The sequence below is a fragment of the Larus michahellis genome, chromosome 2 (assembly GCF_964199755.1).
Source record: "Larus michahellis chromosome 2, bLarMic1.1, whole genome shotgun sequence".
Lineage (NCBI taxonomy): Eukaryota > Metazoa > Chordata > Aves > Charadriiformes > Laridae > Larus > Larus michahellis.
The window spans coordinates 90639976-90666246 of record NC_133897.1 but is presented as its reverse complement, the minus strand read 5'-3'; the positions used below and the strand labels follow the sequence as shown (position 1 = coordinate 90666246).

Here is a 26271-nt window from a genome sequence, read left to right as displayed (position 1 = left end):
ATTATAATTTTAAATATTTAGAAATGGGAGAGCTTTGGATAACTCAGATAACATGACATTGTAACTACTGAAAATGCTAACTTTTTAATGACAACCACTGTATGCAAATGATCTAATTACAAACATCAACACACAATGCCTTGTTGAAAAAACAGGGGGAAACATTACAAGCAGCTTAGGAAGAAGAAAAAAATTACACTTTGAAAATATTACTATGTGTACGGAATAACGAGGCCTCATAACAACTACAAGATCTTATTTACTCAAATTTTGCTATTTGATTCAGATGTTAATTTAATGCAGCATTAAATGAATAACAGATAAAGCCCCTTTTCTTTAAATGCTCACATCAGCTTCAAAATTACAGTTTGATACATTTTTTAATTAATCATACAAAGCACTGAATCTAAATTTGCAAGCTGTGATGACTTAGAATTTTTAAAAAGTTCTCTAGTAGTGGGAATGAAGAGAGAAGGGCCTGGAGCAGATAACAGACATGGGACGCTCCTGCCGTGTCTGCATACTGACAACAGGACCTTCTGATTACAGGACAGCAGGATTCACCACCATTTTCATTTATACGTAAATGGACTTGAAGTACAATGACTCATAATTTAACAGTGTGGCTAAATACCTTTAATAATTTTTGATGCATTTGAATATTCTACTGATCAAGTTTAGACGAGATCCTCTTTCAGTAATTTCAGAATTGACTATACTCCTAGCGCACACAGCAGAAAACCAAAAGTAAAAATCGTTCAGTTAGATAAACTTAGAGGCATTCTTTTTTTTTTTTTTTTTAAGGGGTGAAGTTGAAAAGTGTGTAATTTATCTTCTTTATGCCTGTGAAGGTCTGAAGTATCCAGTCTCACTGCACGAATAACCTGCTATATGCCAAAACCACAAAGCAATTCATCCCACTGTAGACAAACCTAACACTCAAATATGTTTGGAAAGAAAGAGTTTATTTTTTTTTTTTAAAAAAGGTCAACAAATCTGCAGCTAAGACACTGCAAAATATGGCTGCTGCAACAGGTGGACTGTTTTGCAAGATTAGCAGCCTACCGTAAAATCCTTCTCTGTAACAGAGCAAACCACAATGTGACAGTAGATAAACTCCATTAGAGTGAATTTAAGTACACGTATCCATGTAGACAGAATAAGCCAAACATCTGCCCATGTTTTTTTCCTATACTTTGTTGATGTTGCTATCATCTGGACACATTAGCCACATGTCCCCTGAAACCATGTATTGCAATTTCCATCAACTGGTATTACACCTGCTGAAGAGGGCAGAACTGATCGACTACAGTTTCTCCTGCTGTTGAGCTCAGACAACAAGCTGTTCATGAATTCTGCAGATGTTCTGGCAAACTGGGCCAAACTGATTTTTTCAAAAAAGGTTGGTTTTTTTTTAAAAAAAAAAAAAAAAAAAAAAAAAACAGTTTTCAACCTTTTTTTTTTAAAAAAAACCCAAAAACCACCAAACAAAAGCTACTGTTTTTCACAGCTGTACTGTGCCTTACTGGTGTGTGTTTCAACACTTCCAGATCAGCATGAGGTGAATGACAAAAAAAGCATAATGAACATTAATTCCGTAAAATATATAAAATCCTGTGTCATGACGGAAGAGTGTCCTGAAGCAATAAGGACAGTGCTGGCAAACAATAATGACTGGGCTCCCATCCCCAGAAACATTCTCAATCCCATCATTACGTACAGATTTCATTCTTCCAAATTCCCTTCCAAGATATATTCATTTTTAGATGTAATAGCATGCTGTGTTTTGTTGGTTTGTTTGGTTGTTGGTTTTTTTGTTGTTGTTTTTTGGGTTGTTTTTTTTTTTTAAGTAAACCTACTCTGTCATTCAGAAAAATCAATCAGAAAATGCAAAGTCTGTCTGTCTCAATTCTGCAACGAATTGCTAACTACTCTTTTAAAGTGTTCCATGGACATTAAAAATCAAAGTTTAAAGCAAGGAAAGAGAGAAACTTGCACAAGTAGGTTTTGTAAGAGCTTGGAGAATGTGACTGTCCAAACAGGAATTCCAATGATTTTATGGACAGCATTTCTGTTTTTCAGGAGCCAGTATTAATTGAAACTTAGGTTCAGTCTGTTTCCCATCATAGAAGTGTAAAGATAGTGCCAGGAGGCCCTGATAGGACAAAAGGTTTAACCGTAAAGCCTTTCAGAGTTTGTCCAAGCAGATATCCAGAGTCTATCCTGGAGGGCACAGCCAACCAGACAGTTTCTTTGTCTGCTCTATCCTGCAGCTATGCCACAGCTATTATATGACTTAATAACAGAAGGAAGTTACTTCCAGAAACCAGTGTCTGGACACCTTGCCTCTACATTTATCCAAGCTCATTTCCATTTTGAGGCCGTATAACACTGATGCCAAAGAACTAAAAAATAAGAATAGGAAACAGTTAAGATTATTGCTGCCAGACCTTCCGAGCTAAAGCCGTTCAGTAGCCTCATGATTTCTGAGCGCATTACAAGAAGACATAGGCTAAAGGCATACTGACAGTCAAATAATATCATAGGAGATTTTAAGCATTCAAAACACTGATTGGTAGTAGCCCACTAACTACTAGTGGGATTCAATAATATCGGAAATAATTAAAAAAATCAATCGCTTTTTGTTTGAAAAAAAAAAATCGCAAATCAGAAATATACAGAAACACTTTAATCTCCATGCATATACAGACAAAATAAAGCCTTGCTTACTGAGGTGAACGCAGGTACTATTTGTGTGTTCATTTCTCTTTAGGAGCAAACGAGTCCACTTATCTCTAGTATTGCATTTACTACAGCCATATGTGTGATTTCTAAGCACTTCAAAACTTAGAATTCAGGTAGAAAATAACTTCTGCTTTTAGATGAGCTCATGCAGCTCCTAATGAAAAACATACCATATGGTTCAATACATAATATCAGATAAGAGAATGACACCCGAAGTCAGAGCAGTCTTTGAGAACTTAGCAAGCCTGGTCCACAGCAGGACAGGACAGCAGGAGGGCACACAGAGCAAAATTTAAGAGAAGAAGGAAAGTGGTGCAGCACTGCCTGACTCACTACCACACTTGGTTACTCCTAATGCAACAAGCTTTATTCCTGGTGGTAAAAAAAAAAAAAAAAAAAAAAAAAAAAAAACAACAAACAAACAAACAACAAAGCGAGAGTAACATGAAAGAAAATGTTATAATGTTATGTTTCTGAAAGCTGCATAAGCCACAGAAGACAACTCTCAGGGTCAGGAGACCCAGTGGAAGTAAGGGCAGCCTGCCACAACACACACCCTCCCAACTGCCTGAGGCTTCCTCAACGGTCTGATCACCCATGGAAACACTCTAAATACGAGAAAACTTAAACAACCCCAGTATGATTTTTGACAGCTGCCTTAAGGATAACTAAAGAAATGAGAGCAGGGTAAATTTAGATTAGACATTAGGAGGAAGTTGTTTACAAAGAGGGTGGTGAGGCACTGGAACAGGTTGCCCAGAGAGGTGGTGGAGGCCCCATCCCTGGAGACATTCAAGGCCAGGCTTGATGAGGCTCTGAGCAACCTGATGTAGTTGAAGATGTCCCTGCTCACTGCAGGGGGGTTGGACTAGAGGACCTTTAAACTTCCCTTCCAACCCAACACATTCTGTGGTAACAACTGACTGTTTCCTTGTCAGTCCTGTATTTTTTGAATCAAAACATGGGCTGCATATACCCAAACTGCTTGAGAACAAATGCATAAATCCGTACAGCATCCTCTTCATCCTGCACACCTGGTATCCTTAATATGCTTTCACTCACCCATAACTTACATCTGCTATGCTGGAGGCAGCCAGTCAGCACTTCAAGGACTAGATCTAGCCTGAGAGGGAATCTCACCTGGCTGACCATTGCTGTCTTCTGCTGCTGTGAGCGCTTGCAAGTGATGGGTGGCTGCTTTATAACTTACATACGGTAACAACATCTTACAGTCCAAAGTACATAGAATTTTGCTACCAATTAAGCAGTAAGTATCTTATCCTACGAAACACCACCACTTGTGTCTTAATGAATGCACCTGCAGGAAAATGGATGACAAAGGAGCCATAGCCAGTTACTCCCCCTGTTTTTCTCAAACTATCACCAAGCATATCATCACGCACATTCACAAGGCTGAGATGCCTTATTATTTCAGATGGCAAGAGTGTAAGTTCATAAACTTACTGCAAAGAGAGAAATTCACACATGTAATGCATGTGCTCTGAAGCAATGCTATTGTGTCTGTATGCAAGTCATCGCTGACACATGAATAAACTGATAAATTTTAAAATAATAATAATCCTGACATGATAAGCTAAGAAGACAACCTAAAGATACAAGTTTCAGGAAGGCATTATCACAAGAGCGTATCCATGAAAGGAAAGTCTGTAACTTGTAAGGAACGTTTTCAGGTAATCCTCCAAATAGTGCACTGCCATAGTGCAGAGGAAAAAGATGAGCTTTCCCCAGTCTGTTGACTCATTTCACTTCAGTGGAACCCATTACTGAAATGCATACAAGGACACTGGAAAGGTGCTTTGAATCTCATTCAAGATGTGATGGATCTGTAACCCTTCCTCATTTAATTTTTGTTTGAGACTGTCTATGTGTTTTTACTGCTCTGTTAAAATAAGAGCAGCCTTTTCCTTTGGTTGGAAGGACCAATATCTGAGCTAGATGTAGAAACTTTTTTCCCCCCTCTTTAATCACATCATTCTAAGCAAGCTATTTCAAACACAATTTACAGAGATAAAGCTGGTGACATTTCACCTCCTCCACAGGATATGCCAATATGTGGTTTAGTTCACTATGTCTGAAGTTACTTATAACGGTTGTTTAACTTAGTTTCAGCAAAAGCAGAACAGAACCTATGAATTCTGGAAGCTCAGGTGAGTCTCTTCCACAGTTACAAGGGTACCATAAAGCAACCCAACTCAGGTTTACCTCCTCTAAGTCAACCAAGTTCTACTAATTTCAGTAGATCTTGATATCTCATTTTAAAGCATCCAATAACTTGTTCTGGCTTTTACTGTATATTATGGATTTGATTAGAAAATAAAATAAAATAAAATACAAGAGGCAAATCACTAATAATACTTCCTCTGGCTTAGCAGCCACAAACTTTCTTCCCTAATGGCACTGAATCTCATATGAGAACTCAGGACTGGTTCTCTCTCTGGCTAACGGCAGAGTCTGGGCTGACAGTAGTTTTTTGAAGGACTCAGGAGTAAGTCTTTACCCACGTCACTGAGTATCGGTTAGGCAAGAAATTATTTAAAAAGAGTTATAGCCTATGAGTACAGGACTGTGCACAGATAATGGCCTTGAATGTCAGGGAAAGACAGACAATGAAAAATAACAGAGCCACTGTGCAGAGTGAGCCGGAGAAAAGGAGCAGAGCCGGAGCATAAAGATGAGAACTTGCTCCTCACAGAAAGCTGACATCAAGCCATTTCTGTGCTTGACTCTCAATCTGAAAGTTGATTATTAAATTTTTAGCACATCCAAAGCCAGCTGGGAGAGTCAGCTGTGGAGCTAAAAGAAATCTAACCTGAAATCAGGGCAGCTGCATAGCAGTGCAACCTTGAAGAAAAAAAAAAAAAAAAAAAAAAAGAAGAAGAAAAAATTGCCAGTGTTTGTTGGGTTTTGCCGTTTTTTTGTTTGTTTGCTTGTTTAAAATCTTTGCTAGCAGATCTTTTTGTTTTAATTCTTTGTCTTTATTTATTGACAATTAATCACCTCTTGCAGGAGAAGAATTTTTGAGGTTTTCCAAGTTACAGATTTCTAGCAACAGGTTGACTTTTCTATTGCTTAAAGGCCAGCTTGCGTGAACTAACAGCTTCGACAGTTTAAAAGATAAAAGCTTTAGAAGGTTCATGCTAGACTGGGCCCAGTGATAAAATATTGACCCTTCTGAAGATAAGCCATTTAAAAACACAGCAAAAAACTACAACTGTGTAATACCACCTCTTCACTTTTATGTTGTTATCTACATTTTAGTCAACAGTACCCCTCTGATATTATTGATGATGGATTAATCTTAATCCTCTATGCAAGAGAATTTGTATCAGGTTTTGGCATTAATAAATGCCAAACAAACCTTTGGCATTGTCCCTTTTCAACATTAATAAACCTGGGACTTAACTTGAAAGAGTTGGAAACACAGAAAAGCAAACTCGGTACTGAACCAAGTCAGCTCAGGTAAGAAATCAAAATAGAACTGCCTGTTGCTGTTGAAATAAGGTTATCAATAAATTCACTCAAAAAAACCCAAAGAGGGAGTGAAAAGTCAAGCAGCAGAGGCTAACTCAACCACATCAGACTTCAGATTTACCACCAATTCCAATTGTGTAGGGGTTTCATGAAACAGAAGTGAGCAACTGCACAATCAACGCCATAACAAAGATGCTGATACTTCCCATACAGTCTACTGGGCCACCCTGCAGGCTGGACAAACAGTCTGTCTTCTTCTCACCGTGGCAGCCAACATCCTCTGCGAGCCACTGCTCATGCAAATCTAACGAGGAACTGGTACCTGTTTCAGCTGAAATAGCCCTGGGCATATGCCAAAACAAAGAGCCTGTATGTACTCAAAAGCAAAGGCACCTGCCCTCAGTTTCCAAATAAACTATTTGCTGCCGCTCCAGATGCAGATAACCTTATACAACACTTGTATGGCCCCAAGAGAATGGTAATAGTCAGTACTAATTTCTTTATTACACAGTCAAAGTAACAAGCAGCGCACCCACATCCAGCGGTAATACTATTTAGAAGAATGCAAGTTTTCCTTTAAACGAGAATTATCAGTAAGTATCAAGAATTATCAGTGTCAGAAAAACTGAGGCCTCAATTAGGAAAATAAAAAAAAATTATATAAAAAATGATGACATCTGTCTGAGTGTCTGTTGATCATCAAATGATTTGATGACTTAACTCAACAGTTCAAATAGGTACTATTTCTCTGCCTGTAGCTTCAGCAGAAACTGACAATGAATGCTTACTGCAGTCTCAATAGACTTCTACAGCCTTTCCCAGCACAGAAGGGAGAGGTGTCCCAACTCTTAGCTTCTCTGACAACTTCCAAGACTGTGAGAGTTATTTGGCTTCAACATGTTTCAGTCCACTGAGACTAGAACTTTTAGAACTGGTCTAAATAAAAGTTATACACAACTGTGATAATTCCCACATAGTGTACTAAATGTATAGGCGCCTTTCTTCTCAACTCCCAGGTTCTGATGTGCTCCACTGCACTGCCACAAAATCAAGGACCTTTGCTGATAACTCAGCCGTACGTGCCGTAATTAGAAAGGGTTAGACGCAGGCTGTGTAAGGAGAGCCTTACCCTGACTCGAGTTGTGTTTCCAACTACTTTTTCTTCCAGATTGATCCTTAAAACTGCAGTTTTCTAGCACTCAGGATTGACAGAGAGAATCACAATTCTGCAGCCACAGAGTGCATGTGTTCACGGCTGGAAAGACGAAGTTCCTGCTTCAATTGTCAGGTTAGCTGTTTCAAAAGCCAATTAATGGAACAGTTATTCCGAGAATGTCATACAAAGGTCCTGACCTCTGGCAGAAACTATCTGTAACAGCATGAATCCTCATGTTAAGAGTTTTCTTTGGATCTCAAAAAGAAGTATTTAAAATGTCTCATTAAAATTATCCCAATTATTTCCTACAACACCAATCTCTACTAGAAATAAATAAACAAAATCAAGAATCCACACCCAAAACCCAATAATAGTCTTCATATACCAGATTTAAACGTAGGGACACCACTTCCATCAAATATTCTTCCATCTGAATGGCCAACCCAACGTCAGGATTTTAAATTCAGTGCATGCTGTTAGACCAAGGCTTACCATTTTCTGTTACCTCTGCCTCTCCCCATAGGTTAACACAAGTCCCTAATACAATGTGTACAGTTAGTATACACATGTCTTTGTATACGTGCACACACACAAGTGTAGCATCACTTAGTATCATGGACCCACTGCATGGAAGGCTGCTTAAAACGTGGGGAGAGAGTTTCTACTTTAAGCAAGTATCAAGCTACTGAAAAGTTTCGAGATCTTCTACTTCAGGAGGTTATTAGGATGAATTTTTACCAACGACAGAAAGCTGTTTTATAACTTTCTATCTGTCACTTTAGGATTCAGGAACTAGAAACTGAACACTGTTTTTTTCTGAAAAAGGAGAAAAAAAACCTAAATTATACCTTTTGCTTACAATTATTTTAATGAAAGAATGCCTAAGCTACTGAACATCATTAGTTTGTGCATAAGCAACTTTTACCTGTATAAGAAAATCACTGAAGTAATTCCAACTGTGCCTTGAACTTCCAAAAATCAAGATGTACACATATGGTTGGATTAGTTCAGTTACTCAGAAATCAGTGGAGTAATACCAAAGATAGATTTGGCCCTTTATCTACCTGCACAGCACAAATGAATAATGCAAATGTGTATGCAAAGGACCATGAAGTATCTCAGTTTAGCAGCGCATTTAAAATGTATCACAAACTTTCAGCTTCTTGAAATATTTATCAACCGCAGGAGGTTCCACCACGAGCACACTATATTAGGGACTTCACTGAATTTGTATTTCTACACCTGTCTCAGAGGGCTTCAGAAAAGGAGGCTGTAATTAACTGCTGAAACAACTTCAGGTACTGCTCTGTCACCACCGGCTTCACAAGTCCCTTCATAACTGTTTTTAAGTCACTTTAATGATCTTCCCACAGCCAAGACTAACTGAGGTCTTTGCACAGTGCATCTTAGAGGGGAGAAGAGAAAGATCACAGGTTTCTGGATGCCTGACTTCAGAAGCCACTAAACACAAACTGTATACAATTAAAGAGCTACTGAAAGAATCCACAGTATTGAGTATGTTTTGAGACACCGCAGTCAACTCAGACGGTGCCACACAACGAGTGAAGCGGTCTTACTCAATTTAATCTACTGGCATGAATTAGTTAACACGACTGGCTGGATCCACTAGGAACAAGCCAGGATCAGCTGGGCAAAGCATTTAAACTACTGAATGCCAGTCAAACATCGAATTAGTTTTACTGAACTTTTTTTTGAGATAAAACTAGTTCCCGATTTTGAAGCAATTAATATAGTTACATTGTTCTATTATGGATCAGAACTCGTGAAGTAAGATTTTTTCATGCTGAATACTCTGAAATGCTCTTAAAAAGAAAAAAAAGGAGAGAAAAACAGCCCTTAGTTTAAGATTGAGCAGTTAAACTAGTTTGATATAGAAAAAAATCTTTTGCTTCCAAATTTAACTAATAAAAACTAATAGTTACAGCAAAAACGAATTCCCTCAGAGACATATGTTTTATTCATTTTGAAGGTTACGTGCTCATTCATTTAATCTGACAAACGCAATCCCCTAGTAAACAGTATTACTACAAAACAACGTATTCCTGCAGTGTCTCGAGTCAGGAATAAAACGCAAAACCAATCCGCTTTATACCCTTTTTTCTTTTTTTGTAGGAAGCACTAGACACAGGAGGCTGTTTTTACATTTGAGACTTCACTTTAATTTAGCTGAAAGATCAAACCAGTAAATAAGCTGTTAAAAAGTATACAGATCTGTGTCAGAAAAGGCTGTTGGGACTTTTTCACGTAACTGACTTCCGCATGAAATTCATTTATTTAATCCCTTGAACAGTCAGTCACATTTCCCTGGGACTTGCGCAGCACCAGATGAAATTAGGAGGTCATAACCAAGCGTTATTTTCGCTAATCTTCCGTAATGAATTTCAAGTTAGCTGACCCATCTACACAAAAGTCTACCTGAAAAAGCTTGCTAGAGACTTAAAGGTTAAATATAATTAGAAGAGATGCAAATCCCATTCTCACCTATTTGAGACTACAATCTGAAAAAAAAAAAGAAAAAGATATAAGTTGATATATAAGATATGTATCTTACTCAACACTACGGTTGAGTACACTGTAGTTATTAAGATTTTCTAGGGTAAACGTACAAAGCAACAGGTCTACAAGCTCAAAGCATGCACATTTTTGCACAAGAAAGATTACTCTGTTAAATTATTTTATTTCAGGGGAACTACTGGTTTCCTTAAATCTTTGCTTTAGACAAGGTGAAAGAAGAAATAACTACAGTCAAAGAGAGTGTTGCTCTTCCCAACATTTCGGGAAAACCAAGACGCTTCCTCTGAAGAGTAACATTTACTTTCTTGTCTTTAATGGACTTCAAGATACCCATTTCTCTGTCTTTACGTACTTCAAGATACCCATATCTCTTTTTTTTTTTGAGCCAAGAACTAAGTTTAAAAACAAAACAAAACAACCAACCATAACCTACCGGACGCAAGTCAGATATAATAGATTTTAAAGTCCACGTGAAACGCTGCTACCTACACACCTTTGTATAACGAGATTTAAAGCATTCTGAGGTTAAAAAAAAAAAAATAAATATTTTTTTAAGCCGTTCAGAAGTGACGTTTGAAACACGCTGCACACTTTTTCACGAAATCTCTCGTTTCACCTCAAACAAATCGCAAAGCCGCCCCCCAACACGCGATCCACCTTCAACTCTTTACCTTTGTCGCCCGCTTGCAAATTAATCTCCTTAATCACTTCAGCGTTCGCTCCGGGGAAGCCTCCTCAAAGCTGAGTCGAGTTTTCCCCACCACCACCACTCCCCCCTCTCCGGAGCACCAGCTCAAGCGGGTCTAGTCATTATTTTTTTTTTTTTTTTTTAAAAACTATTAATAATTTTCCCCCTCTTTTTACCACTTACAAAAAGAAACTTGGTGGGGAAAAAAAAAATAAACCCCAAACCAGCCGGGGGAGGCTGCCGGCCATCCGCAACGCTGCCGAACACGTCGGCGGCAACAAAAACCGACCGACCCCCCGCCCCGGTCCCCCCCCGCCTCCGCCACCTCGCCCGCCGCCCCGGCCCCTCCGCGTTTCCCAGCCGCCCCCGAGCCCCGCCGGCCGCGGGGCAGCAGCTGCCGCCGGCCCCAGCGCGGGCGGGGCGCGCGCGCCGCCGGGCACAAAGGTCTCCATGGCAACGGCGGGCCGAGCCCCTTCCCACCCCCCCCCTCGTCCCCATTCATGCAACACCTCGTCACCGCCCCGCCCCGCCCACCCCGCGCTGCCCCGCGCGCTGCCTCTGCCTCTGCCTCTCCCCCCACCCCCAACCCCCCCCACACAGCTCGCCAACCAAACCCCCAGCGATCGCCACTCGGCGACACCGGGTCGCCAACCCGCCTTTCAGGCAGCAGCGGCGGTTCGGATGCAGCGCCATGGGAGGGAGCGGGTGCTGCCCGCCCCGGCCCCCCCCCACGTTTTCAGCTTTTTCTTCTTGTTTTGTTGTTTGTTTCTTTTCCCCCCACAGAATGCCGGCCAATCTTTATACATAGGTATATTTATTTAGGTTTTCTAAGTAGAAGTCATAGAATCGCAGAATGATTCCGGTTGGAAGGGACCTTGAAGATCACCTAGTTCCAGCCCCCCAGCCATGCGCAGGGACACCTCCCACTAGACCAGGCTGCTCAAAGCCCCATCCAGCCTGGCCTTGAACACCTCCAGGGATGGGGCATCCACAGCTTCCCTGGGCAACCTGTGCCAGTGCCTCACCACCCTCACAGTAAAGAATTTCTTCCTAATATCTCATCTAAACCTCCCCTCTTTCAGTTTAAAACCATTATACCTTGTCCTATCACTACTCTCCCCGATAAAGAGTCCCTCCCTACCTTTTCCTGTACGTCCCCTTTAGGTACTGGAAGGCTGCTCTAAGGTCTCCCCGGAGCCTTCTCTTCTCCAGGCTGAACAGCCCCAGCTCTCTCAGCCTGTCCTCATAGCAGAGGTGCTCCAGCCCTCTCATCATCTTCATGGCCCTCTGCTGGACCCGCTCCAACAGGTCCATGTCCTTCTTATGCTGGGGGCCCCAGACCTGGACGCAGTACTGCAGGTGGGGTCTCACCAGAGCAGAGTAGAGAGGGAGATACGCTACTACAGAATCTCAGCATAGCATAACTTCACACTGAATTAATTAAACTCCACATTCTTTAGCTTATCAGTCTCTTGTAATACAAAACATTCCATTTTGGGGCATAGCTTTTTTATTTTTCTTTTAAACTTCTGCTTTGCAGAGTCTTATGACCTGAAGCTATGAAACTTTTGTCTTAAATAACACAGGCATCTAGAAAATAAAACTCACATTCAAACTTCTAGAAGTGTGCGCAGCAGCAAACGGCAAGGTGAAAAGCTGAAGGCGAAATGCACGGATGGCTCCGGGGCTCCAACGCGTGTTGCGAGGAACAACCTGATGTTGGATCCCTGCGATGGGATCGCTCCCGCTGAAGGCAGCGAGGCTCTTCGTGCACCCTGAGGTCTGAGGGGTCTGGGGCCAAGGATCGAGACGCCAAAGGTGGAAGCAAGGCTCAAGCAATACTCATGGCCGATTCCTACCGCCCCATGCAAGACCCCACGCGAGATGTAATTACGCTTGTAAAAGATTACCTTCAATTCTTCGGCGCGGTTGCAAATGGTTAAGTAATTCAATTATTGTGCTGAAGCCAAAAAGACTGAACTTGCTTCTGAGGATTTCCTGCTACAGTGCCTCATTCATTCTGCCCGTTTCAGTTGGTCAACACCTGTGCCATCACAACCGTTTGATTATTTTGTATGCAAAGATCCCGCCAGGAAAAACAGCCTTCCCTTTCCTTCATGTGAATATGAGCTTCATATTCAAATGCTTTATGTGAATAAACCCCATCAGCTTAGACTCCGAAATAAGCCATTCACAATATTTGTAATGAAACGACATGTGATTATTATTTTTTTATTTTATATTATTATCTATTTATATTATTATTAAAGATTTTAAAAATGTCATAGCACGCAGCCTTCGTTATTTGCTGCCAACGTTTAGGTAAAAGGCCGAAGGATTGGACTAGAGGCTTGTGCTTTAGCCTTTTCTTTAAATTCCATATTCAATCCAGAACTTCAAGAGAAATGGCTCCTTTCTACTTGCAAAGAGCCTCTCCCCTTTTCTGAACCACAATGACCACGTACCTAACATCTGCTATCATTAGTATTTATCGTTTACTGATGGGGAGTCGTAAAATTTCAGTGCGCGTTTCAGTACTGTTCTCCCAAAATGTCACAGGGAAGCTGAGGTCAGTTTTTCCTGATTTTGTAGGACACGGTATACGCGCTGAGGAAGGAAGAGCGACATTTCAGGGTCTGAAGGGGAAAAAGGGGAAAGAAAAAAAAAAAACCACGCTGGCTGGGCTTCTACCAGCCTTCCTGGGGTTTACCCATACTCCCTGGGTAATTCCAGGGACTGCCCTCAGCTTCTTCCCAAAAGGGGACACAGAGAAGAAACAGAAAGTAGCTAAGCAGGTTCACAGGTTTAGCATCAGAAACTTCTTTTAAATACCTGCTGAGGCCAATGCAATAATAATAATAATAATAATAATAATAATAATAATAATAATAATAAAGAGGACACAATCGGCTACTTTTCCCAGGAACTTTTGGAAGAGGAAAACCCAACAGTTAACTGTGTTTCTAAAATTTCAAGGGTAAAATTTTGCTGGGGGCAAAGGATGGAAAATTACACAGTGAAGCCCTTTATTCTAGCTCCTGAATGGCAAACCTGCTAGCTTCCTTTAACTCTGCCAAGCTGTAAGTGTCATTTAAGGAGAGCAATGCGACAATTTATTGTTCTCCATTGCTGCCGCGGACATAGAAAGAAGACTGTTTATGATAAATTAAAGGTCACAAATAAATGGCAATTTAATAGAAGAAAATCTGCTCCACATGAAGTAATATCTCCAAGGGGTAATTAATGACACAGCAGTCTGAGCATGTTCTCTTTCACTGAAATACAGTGAATGGCCACCCTGTTTCATTTCAATGCGCTAATACGCATCACCGTCTCAGGAAAGCTCTGTTGAAAAAATAAGAAACGGGTATTATTTAGGCATTACAGCTATTGCAGCAGCGCACACCACACACAGAGTTTTGCAGTATACTTAATAGAGAAATTTAACCTAACAATAAAATTCAAAGGGATTTCACTCTCATTGCCAAGATCAATGATTGGCATTAAAATGGATTGCCACATGTTCATGCAAGAGTTGTTCAATAACTCGACATTTGTACAGACGGCTATCTTTATATAAAGGGATCCTATCTCATAAAACTGATTGATGAAAGTGGAAGGAAACTATTTTCATTCCAAACACATACACCCTTCCTGTCATTAGAATACGTACTTTTTCTGAATCACAAAAATTGCCTTACACTTAAAATGGATCAAACCCTTAAGTGCTCTGTTGATGTTTGACTTATTGTATGCTGAAGCTGTGAAAACTTTGAGAGTTTGGACAGGGAGAAGTAGAAGGAAAGCCTATAATGTATTATTTTAGGCTTCCCAGTAATACTTACTCAAGGAAAAATGCCTTTAAGTTGGTACACTGAAAAAGGAGTTTAGGTGCAGGATTTTTCAATTGCTTATGCAGCACAGGAACAGTTAACTCTGAACCACAATTCCGTGTTTTTACGCGAACATCCACAACCTTACCTTAATCTACACAAATGCACATTCCCATCCTTTTCACCATTTTTTTAAGAAACATTTAAAACACCTCCAAACATCAAGAATGTAGGGACTAGGTGGATTCTTCATAATTTGCATGAAAACAATCAATACTCAAATCTATGTTTTTCCGAAGAGATAAACCTGTAAACATTTCAAGGTAGCCGTACTAAGGCCAGTGTTAAGGGTTAGCTTGTGCTCTCCTTAATGTGTCTAGTGAGCCAACAGGATGCATGCACAGCAGAAATTGCTGTGCAAAGCAGAAATAAGATTATTTCATTCAAAATCACACAATTTTTTACTGGATTATTGGGTAGCGGTTTCTATACTGGGTTGTATTGGGTTTTTTTCTACTCAACCCTTTCTAGGGCATATTTAGCTGCTGTTCTGCTTGACAATCTACGCATATGCAGACAGAGATTACTCAAGAATCTTTCCCTTTTCTCTACTAACATTTTCTGGTTTGTGACATTAAAGTTACCATGCAATAGCACTGCAAGTACTGCAAAACCTCAGATGTTTTTTCAGGAACTCAGTCCTATGTCACAATCTCTCATTGTGTTTTACTCCCATTTCTCTCTTGATTTGGTAACCCCGTGGGGAAGACCGCTCAGAACAAGTAAGGGTTTTGTGTGATCCCGTGCACAGTGGCTCTGCAGATCCCTACAATTTCTCTTCCATAACATACTCATCTCAGGCAAACAGTGTAAACAGGGAATTTTGTTCTCGCATAATAAATGAAGAAAGCCTTTCTTGGGGTCTGAATAGACAGTAGTATATAGCACTTCTTTCCACCAACTTTTGCTCTTCGTGTTCTGCCACACTAATGAATAGCAGAATTCTTTTAAAAAAAATATTACAGGCCACTCGGTCTTTAACACTTACCCTGTTTCCCTGTCTGTGGGAATAACCAATTCAGTAATGTTAAGAAAGAAGGAACATGCCTATGCACTTGAAGATTTGCTAACCAGCTTTGTTAAAAGAGCTACCAAGACATCTCCTACCGCTTTGTATCAGCTCTGTAAGTATTCCTGAAAGTTTTTCAATACCCAGCAAGAATTTTGCAGAATATGACCCACTTTTAAGTCAGACAGTAGAAAACAAACCAATCTGAGAAGGGTTGGGTACTTCCATGACTTCCTGGAAACCAAAAGTAAAACTCACTCTGATTCCAGTAGGAACAGATTTAGGACAACTAGAATTACCACGGGGAGCTAATGCTTATGGAAATACAGTACTTAAATCCCAACTAACTGGGTTAGTGGTGGTTTCTCCGAGTTACAAAAGGAAACATGAAGATTAGCAATTTAAAAAGGTCATTGGAAGTTCCTTATCAGATTTTTAATAGCTACACAGTGTAACTGACTGTATGTCATGTTTTCTGTTTTAAAAGTAAGGTTATCCTTCACGACAACCAAATCTGGAAGTGTGATCTGCTGTGGCAGATAAAGTCGAACATCAAAAATACAGGTGAATTCTGAAAAAAGAAAAAGGATTTTGCCTTTTGCCAAAATTTACATTTATCCACCTAACAGCTTTTCTCCTTTCAGCTGTTTTCGTACTGTGGAGCCTGTGCTTGTGATACCTGAGAATTCATTTCCGTTTCTGTTTTGTGGTGATTGTGTTAAAAGCAGCATGAAACACCTTAGGATTTTGCTATGAGATAGGTATACTAACGCGTCCATTTGCATTATGAAAACACTTGCCCTACTATCTGCAGCCAGCTTCATTTTCAGAATTGGTCAGCTGGGGGCTATATGTTTTATCATTCCTAGACTGACAGGCAGTCCCTTTCATAGGGTACATAAATACCTCTCATACTGATGGAAATGACCAGCAAACCCTTGAAGGATTTTTAGATCATACAGAGTAGTTATTTCTGCTGCTGTCCACATTTTGAAGTATTAACAGAAAGTAAATGAGATGATTGTTTTTTGTCCCCCCGACCTTGGGGATTTGTATCTCCTATTTTCCTTTCCTATTTGAAGTTACAATTACTCTTTTGTAACTCCCGCTTTCCCTTGTCCCTGTCCGAAAGGGATCATTCATGCACCCACCCTCTCCTCCTTCTATAAATGCTAAAAAAATAGAAACAAATCCATCTGGGATAAACTCTGCTAATGTCAGTGGAAACTGTACCTAAACAGGCATGCTGAAGGTAATCCCAGATTCATGGAGAGAACATGGATGTCTGCAACATCACCTGGTCCGTGCGGAGCCTTGTTACAGAAAGCTGCTCTCAGCACTGTACTGAAGAAAGAGAGGTGGGGTGGGTAAAAAAAAGGGCAAAAAAGAAGTAGGCTATTCCAAACAGAGTAATGTGCGTATTTTTTTCTGTTGTTGATTTAGTCACCATCAGAACCACGGGGCCTGACAGAAAAACCTAATCTCAAGAAACCCGTACCACCTGTCTCTCATAGGCAAAGCTCAATGGTCAATGCTATTCTACACTATTTAGCACTCTATACTGTTTAAAAGCTTTAATGTAGCATGAAAAGGGGGCACAGAAGCCATGACGCTAGGGAAGTTTTTTCCCCTCTTGTTTTCAAATCTTGGTTGTCATCCTATGCAGTGAAAATTGGAGAAATTGGAGAAATTCTCCCCCAGAGGAATATTCTATTTCTGCAATCTATGTGCATTTATGGCCGTATTGCTGTAAACACAAATGAGACTAGTTTGCAGTCCGTAGTTTGTTAACAATATTTCATCTTGAACTGCTACAGTTATTAAACCAGAAGAAAATGGGTGCACTGATAGGCATGACTGCTGGTTAAGTCTTCCAGAATAAATCCGTTGCCTGTTCACTGCATCAGAAAAATCCACCAGATGCCCAGCAATGCTGAATACCCTGCATTAGGATAGGAAGGAAGACTACCAACTCGCTTCCTTTCCACACCAAAAGTTGTTAGTACAGGTTTCCCTATCAACCAAAATTTGATCGTCCATGCCGATTCAGGGTTCAAAGTCTCACTTCACATCCTTCTGACACATAATGCTCACTCAAAATATTAGAGGAATAGAAAAAGAAACATCATGTCATAGGCAGCGAAAGACCTTTTTTCCCTAACTAGCAACATTACGCTGAAGAACTGACGAAGAAGGGGTGCGTAGTACCCACGTGAGGAACGATCTTCTGCATTAGCAGAGGAAGCCCCTGCTGTTAGATCTGCTGTTCTAGGAGACAAGTATCTTGCACACCAGTAAGGAATGAAAGGAGGGCAGGTGCTTCTGTCACAAGCGCATTCATAATACATCTCACCTCAACAGCTTGCCTGTCACGCCGGCAATACAGAACCACGGAAAACCAAATTAATGAGGTTGTATGAAATCTTAAGAGGACTGGGTAATGTGTGCCATTTCCCTTTCAAATATAGGGGCTTTCTAAGTTAGAAATTATTCTCCGAATAAAGGAAACCTCAAAGTTACTTTATTTAATAGGAAAGTAAGTCCAAGGGAAAAAATGGTATATCAGAAAAAGATTAAATCAATATTGGAACTAACAAACGGAATGTGAAAATGTGTTATTGCAGCTGTGTACTCCATTGCTGCTGTGGCGATCAGTGACAGAAACAATTCATCACCACAACCCAAAACAACGTCTGTAACCCAATTTCACTTGCTACATCTTGTATGATGTATACAAACGTCAGGTGAAGTTCAACATCTGTGATGCTGAAGCTTTGTAATAGTCAAACATTATGATGGGTTTTCTATCAAACTAAAAAGAGTTCAAGAACCAAAGGGGTCCTTCGAATCCGCGGAACAAGCACACAGCAGCGTTGTGTGTCACACACAGCCTTACAGAGTGTCGCTTCTTCAGCCTCCGAGTCACTTTGAACAAGTAGAAGGCTTTTTAAGTCTGACTTTGTGTCACAAGGCAAAGAAGAAATATATCCTTTTATCTAGGAATTCATCCCTGACCAGGAATAAAGACTTGCTGCTCACAACAGGTTATTTTTCTTCTCTTTCTGAATATAAAAATACTCTGCTGGTCTGGTAACATGAGCCTGCTATCTGCTCCCAAAAAGATCTTGAAAATGAAATTATGCCTTTCGCCAAAGAGCACGGTGCGATATAGAAGATGAGGGCAAATGTGGTATTTTGTATGGAGAACAAAGATTTGGGTGTTCAGGCAAACCAGAATATAAACAGGTCAGGAGCTGGTAATCAAAATAAAAACGTTACAGAAATCCATAGAGGGAGTGAAGAATATTGACAAACACGCTTTTCATTAGAAAGGACTTTTTGCATCAATTTTTGAATTACGAAAATCAATCAGAAGTGAAAATATACGGAGAGCCGCACCAGGAAGCAGCAGAAGTTAAGTTCAACGGAGAGAAGCTGCGCAATCAATTTGACCTTTTGTCAGACACTTTACCAACTCTGCAGAAATGGGATATTAAGCAAATAGCCATAAAATAGGTTGAATTATTTAGCAAGTGTGGGACTTCTAAATCATCCTAGGCTATGACCTACCTGTGTCAGCGAATCCGACTGCACTGGAAAACGGAGTCTCCCAGGATGCGGCCATGGTTTGATGGGAGGGCAAGAATAAGGAGGAGTGCTTCAGGAAAGCCAAAGTCTGTGTTCAATTTAATTAGCAAGCAGACGTAACTAAAATTTTAGAGGGAAAATAAAAGTGTTTTTAAAGTCCAAGACACAGGGGGAAAAATTGGGGGAGGGTGTGAGGGAGTAAAAAAGCTGTTTCAGGCTTCTCTTTTGATAGTTTCAAAACTCCACTTTTTGAAAATGGCTGTATGCTGCTGATTTATTTTTTTCCATGTATATTTAAAATTCACATTATGAAATCATTGGGCACAGACATAATGTTAACAACTTCTCTTTTTTCATGCAAAATTTCTTTGACAGCTTGGCATATAGTTAATCACTTTTTAAAACTGAATGCACCCCAACACAGTGGACCTAATTTTTCAATCTGTCAGCCAGAATTTGTCATTAACAAACTTTACGAAACAGATTAAATACTTCACTTTTTTCTCAGGCTTGTGACTTGGCAATGGGATGAAAAAAATGTGTATTTCCAGCAAGATTAATGAGTAATTATTAGTTGAGATTAACCTGCTATATAGATTTAATGGGTTTCTGTATTGGCTGTGGAAGTTCTCAGAATAAATTGATGAATGATTGCCACAAATGAAAACAAGTTAACCTGATCGGAAGGAGTTGTGGAGGCTGAGGGAGAAAAGGAGAACAAATAAAAAGCAGGGAGTGAATCTGGTGCTCAGAAAGGTATTTGAGCCATTGATACCAACAGAAAAGAGAGAAAGGCACTCGTTAATGACTGCACCCACCATTCCTTTTGGGATGACAGGCACGTTAACCTTCACTTGCTACAGCAGTCGTATCAGGTACAAAATAAATCTGTTACAGGGAATTCTTTGGGATAAACATGACTGCTTGGCTGCTGGGATTTTAGTCTAGGCTTTTTACTAGATAAAGATAGAAGTGGGTTTGTTTTTTTCTCCAAAAAGCACACAGTGCACCTGTTTCATAAGTTTTACTAAGGATATAATGATTTTGTAGAGCAGAAAGATATGGAAGCATGCTCACATACTATCCTAGCAAATACTCAAGGTGTAGAACATTTTTTTTTTAAATATTTGCTGCAAGAAACAAGAAACGGTTATGCACGCCTGAGAGAAAGCAACTTGGCCAGCGATTAACAGACCAATTAAGTGACTTAAACTTCTGCTAACATTCTCCAGTCAATCATGCATTCACTCTAATAACTTACTTACCAATGCTACATTTAGATTAACATCCTTTCCACACTGTCTTCACTCTGCAGCTCCACGTTTTTTCCTCCTCTCTCCTCAGTCTCTCCCTTTACCTCTCCCTTCCCTTTCCCTTTTCTCACCTCCCTCTCTTTAGGCCAAGTCCAGTTCCCTTAAGCAACAACACAAAAATCCCAGCAACCCGCTGCAAGCACACTATTCTCTCTGCTGGCATGTTCTCTCTCTGCCTGTCCCTCAAACAAACCCAACGATATTTTGGAGAGAAAAAAACACCTACTGCCCTTTCTGTACGCACTATTGGAGACTAAGTTGCTAGTTGCTCATGGTGTCCTAAGCTTGAGCAGCAGTAGTATATTTTTTTTTAATCCAACTTGCTTTCTAATTGTCTCTTTACACTTCAAAATACGGCACCGGGAGGGGCGTGGGAGGGTGCCCACCGCATGGGCAGGGCAGTGGCCTCCCCAAGCCGGGTGCAGTCCTACAGCATCGCTTTTATTTTTGAAAGGTGACAATATGTATCACTGCCTACGGTACCCTTCACCCCACCTCTACCTGACCAGTCAGCCATGAGAAACTTTGACCTAGTGGATGATTATTTTTCTGCGCGCGGAGTGCTCCGCCACGCTATTTTCTTCTCCCCCCTTCACAAATTTCAAGAGATTTTGGTTCGTTGCCTCTTCCCATGCAGAGATGCAAATTTATTGTCTCCTTTCTTTTTTTGGCAACGCATTTTGCAAGAGTTTCTGCTCATGCCCTGACCCACGCTGAGCCGTCTGTCAGCCTTTACACCTTGCCGGCAAGTGTTAAATTCAAAATCTGTTCCCAAGCTTGTCGAGTAGCTGCACTCGTGTGAGATGTTTATAGCTACCAGTAAACCAAGCTGACACACTGTATAGAAAACATTAATGGAAACTACCTCATGATAACTAAGAGAACGTTCGGTCTCAGAACTTATTTTGATATTTGGGACCACATTATCTCTGTGAACTGGAAGATGCAAAGTTACGTTATGTTGACCCACAGAAGAGCTCAAACTGACCTACATTCAAAATATCTGCTGGGATCGGGCAAGGAAAGGTAGCAACGCATTTCCCACGACGTCTTACTAGAGTAAGAAAGCTAACCCTCCTAATGAGAATCTTTCTGGCCATATACATTTATGAAAAGAATGGCTAAAATCTTCCCTAACTCATGCCTCTTGAAACACCTTTAAAATACCTGGAAACGGCCATATCTCAGGGAAGACTGTCTCCTTCCCTTGGCCTCCAGAGGAAAAGGGTTGCCTTTTGGATGCATTTACAAAGTGGTCAATACGGCCTAATTACTATAGATGAAGCTGTCTTCTACGCTTTGCCAGTGGCAGACAGAATTTCTCTCGAGCAGGAAGTTACGGACACTACGAGTGAGGGTATGACAGAGAACAGGGGCTTGCTGCACGAAGAACAGCAGCTATATCTGCCTGAAAGAATCTTGAGACATATTCTGCATGCATTTGGGGAAATGACTTTTTACATTTCCTTCATGATGGGGAAGGAGGTGCCTATTACAAAGTTCCAAACTTAAAAAAACCTGAAGTGGCACATGCTGTTTTTCTTCCACTTATGGGCTGGGTTGCATTCCCCATGACCCAGGGAGAGCTCCCACTCAGGGGCAGGCATATCCCTTATGTGTCAGCTGGAGCTGTTTTGGAGAACAAAAGAACTGATTCCAATAGACCCGCCTGGCTTAGACAGCATGCAAAGTGGCCTTTACTTATTTTAACAATAAAAATCGAGGCAGATAAACTTTTAAACTCAGAATAAATGATCACAGAAAGAAGTTAAACTCGCACATTTTGAAAGGCCTGAAACAGGCAAATATTTATGTAATACTGGTACGGACCTACAGCTGCCATATGCACCCCAGGAGTGAATATACGAGGAGAAAGCGTTGCACCTATTTAAATTACCTTTTCCATACTTGAAAAGAAATCTTTATGCAAAGGACACCTAGAGATTAATCCAGCTTACAACTCACGGAATATTTACTTTTTATAGCTGTAGGTAGTACAGCTTTCTAGCAGGTAATGCATGACAACCGCCTCAAAATACCATGTTCTTAGAGACTGCATTAATACAGAAAGACGTATCAAAAGAATTATCAAGAAGTTGTGGGATTTTAATGAAAAGATTTTTCTCATACTGAGTAAAGCAAGCGGATTCCTCAAGCATCTACAATTTCAAGCAGATGTAAATAAGTGATAATCATAATTGATAATCATGTCCACGTTTCTGCTCCTTCCTGTTACGGAAGACAATGAGAAAATGAGAAATGGCTCAGTTAAAAGAAAAGTCTTTTGCCAGCTGTTTAGCAGTAAGTAGTGGAATAAAGTCAGTCTGAAGATTAATTCACGCTACTTCGTAAGACTAAAACAAATTACTTGGCCTGTGGGAACGTAACTGAAAGCAGTGAGTAAGGAGGGCGTAGAGCCCAGCGAGGTTATTTCCCCAGCTCCCACAACCTGTGGGATATTTGCTGTTAGCGCTACTGCAGGAAATCACGAGCAAGCGCTTGTGGAGATGTGCTTGTCGCCTTGCCCGTGGGTAGTTTTTCACTGAACAGGATGACAACTTGGAAACGCCAGCTTAGGCATCAGCTGTATTCCTTAAACCGTTCACCAGTTCACAGGCAACATCCTTTTTTGGGGTCCGTCGTGGGCTTTGAAACATTTTGGGAACGTGACACCAAAGACTGTGGAACATCGTGGAGAAGAACATGAACGTCATTCGCAAAGGGCAAGGCTTTTGCTGAGGTTTTTATCTCTTAAAGACAGCTGATACTGTTAACGAACCAAAGAGGAGAGTAAAGCAGAAAGGAGTGTTTAGTACTGAACATGAGGCTGGCTGCAGAAAGTCTTTGCTCGCTTTGTTTTTCCTGACTCTCTGCGACCTGACATTTTGAAGCTATTTTTCTTACCCTGCCTTTTCCAGTTTCCTTCCCCTCTCTTTCATATCTTTTGCTGTTTCTATTAGAGTGCGTCTCCAATTACTTTCCTGTATGCTAAAGTAAAGGCAACTATGCTTTACTTTCTCTTAAACGTACTTTGAACATGAAATGAAATTTGTATAAAGTTCACATGGAAGACTAGAGAGCTACTTTCCAATATTTCTTCTTTTTAATTAAGATAACTACTTCACAAACCTATTAAATTCTATTGCACCTAAAAATGCCACGTAATTTTTCAATTCGGGACATTGCATAAAGCAAAGAAACTCCAAGAATACTACTGAGTGTCTAATTAAGGAAAAATGGCTATGGCAAAGAACTTTTGTTTGTGGCCAATACGTTTTTCTGTTCTATCACTGGAGAGAGAAGCCTCAAATACCTTCATGATTTCCCCTGTACAAAGATGTTTTGATTTAACTGAAAAAATTCTATGAAGATAAAAGTAACAATAACAAGAACTGTATATCAGCTTGGAGCATAATTAAAAAGAATACATGAAACACACAGAAGAAATTTTAAAGCACGCAATTAAACGATTACACTTCCTTTCAATTCTACCATTATTTTATACTTTTATTACTAAACATGTGAAAAATGGCAATACAGTATATAGTAATTTATGTAAGTCTGTTGCAATATGAGAGAAGTTATGTAGGAGATAAGGAGAATTCACTTTTTGCTCTGTTATCCAAAATAATTCTTTACTCTCCAAACACAAAATACCCATGGTGCTAATGCCTACTGTAGGTTCTAGGAGGTTAACATATAGTTTCATCACTTCAGTGCTTCAGTTGATATTACCAGTGCTGGTCACTTCTGTCTTTACAGTTCAACAGTTAGATATCATGGCTAGAAAGAGCTACACGTACCCTTAGAGTTACATTAAAACAATTACAACTTTCACTCTTTCAATGGGAAGGATTTGGGGATGAAATTACTAAATGTCATTTAAGAAAAAATAAAGGCAATAATACAATTAAAGTAGCAGACTACGTTTTCAACTTTGTTAAACACTATCAAAATAATTATGGCAGAGTACATTTATTCATTTCAAAATGGCTGAGACACAAAGAATAGTACTATAAGAGTATGACACATGCCATGTCAGGTCGTGTCTGTTCTGAGACAAAACATTTGATTTTTGAAAGAAAGTTAGGTGGCGTTAGCACTGTAATAGCCTTAGGTACTGTAGGTCTTGTACCAGCATTCAACCAAAATGGCACTGCCATGCACCGCATTTTTAACTTATTTTATGGAGGGTTTTTAAAACCAACAAACCAGAAAATCTGCTGTTTGATGAAGGAACAAAGCTTTCCTAGAGTATTAACCCCGCAATGGTAGTTATTTGGGACTTAGTCTCTGAAAGAAGGATGGCAAAGAATTAAAAACCACTTGTGTATCTATCTCTTGCATAGAAACCTTTGTTGCTTGCAGTCTAATCACGTGAAGTAAACAGTAGGAACAGAAAGTTAATCTGTGTGATGAAAACAGTATTCAAGCTAACATCAAAAGAGAAATGTACTCTGAAGGCAATATTTCCTGAAAATATGAAGCTTTCCTTTCTTCCTTCCTTTCCCTCTCATGGCCTGACCTCAACAACTGTGAGCGCTCTCTCACTCTCTCAAAAACAAACATTAAAAGACAGCTTCTCTGTATTTACAGGATGCTAGAGGAGACGGAATTGCTTAGAAAAACTACAGTAGATGTGCAGTGTCAAAAATTTGCCATGCACAAAATAAATTTAAATATATGTACCTCAACCTTGTCCCCTTTTTTATTTTAGAGGCTTTTTCGTACCTCTAGTGTGCAATCTATACACACAAATCTGTTTGCCGGAGGTGGTGAGCTCCAGGTACTAGGGCTTTGGCAAATGGCCGTTCACCACGTAACATGTTTTGCGCCATGTTTTCTGTTCAAGTTAGGAATGAAAGTAAAGAGTGAGGTCGTAGTAAAGGACTAAGGAAACTGCAAAAATCTAAGAAGTTCTGTGAAATATTCTCACAAGCACGTACTTCTAAATCTTCCCCAGTTCCACATAGTAAAAAGCATGTTCATAAGAATGAGTGAAGTGGTGATAATTCCTATGCTGAATCGGGGCCTCTGGCCTTTCTCCGCTCGTATCACACCAAAGACATTATTAGGAATCAAATCCCTCTGGGGGGGGGAAAAATAGAGGGACATAATTTCATTATTATGTATCTCTTGCATCATTCACTTAGCACTGAGCTACACGCAGGTTAGCGATACCAACATTTGCAATGGAAAACCAGCTTCAGTCACACCTTTTGGAAGAAGAATAGCTGAAAGATTACTGTCAGAATATACTTGCAACTTCAGACCAAGCAGATCTTTCCATTTTTATGTCAGCTTCCAACAGCACTGTGCAAAGTTTTTCAGTCTTTTAGCATTTTTTCATCCATTCATTTTTTGTACTGTGATATTCTGATTATTGTTTCACAACTCAACATTTAAAGATAAATGTAAAAATGAAAATTGTTACCAGCTACCTTGCAAAATTTTAGTTCTTTTTATTTCACACATTATATTGCCTTAATACTGTTGTTTTCCACCTTATCTCCAGCATAACAGGAAAACTTGTAATACGGGCTTTTCACCTCTGTACTAATCTCCAGCGTCCTGCTCTTGTCTCAGCCTGACTTCTCTTCACAATGAGTGTAATGTCATGTTACTTTGACTTATGAAGGTGAATAATGCCATGAATAACTCCTTTGTGCAGATTCTACTGACAGTTTTTTCTTGGTTATTACGATGTTTGGAGTTAAAAATGGGAAGTAGCACAGCATTATTAATGATGCTGATGCTTCCAGTTGGCATTGCAAGCTTCATGATTGGGAACGCTGAGCCAATTTGGACAAAATGACTGACAACAAAACTATAGTGACGCATGTACTAACCAC

The 26271-nt window shown here is 40.0% G+C and overlaps 1 protein-coding gene across 10 annotated transcripts in view; it reads right to left on the bottom strand.

The window, feature by feature from the left end:
- The window catches only part of CTNND2 (catenin delta 2), a 683266-nt gene that overhangs the window by 439151 nt on the left and 217844 nt on the right, over positions 1 to 26271 (bottom strand). Inside the window, exon 1 of one of the 10 annotated variants that reach the window (XM_074576194.1) lies at positions 10600 to 10914. The exons of 8 other annotated variants lie outside the window; for them this stretch is intronic. The gene's annotated coding sequence lies outside the window, so the exon portion shown is untranslated. Of the gene's footprint in view, positions 1 to 10599; positions 10915 to 26271 lie in introns of those variants that run through there. One more of the 10 variants, XM_074576191.1, reaches the window with a different exon arrangement.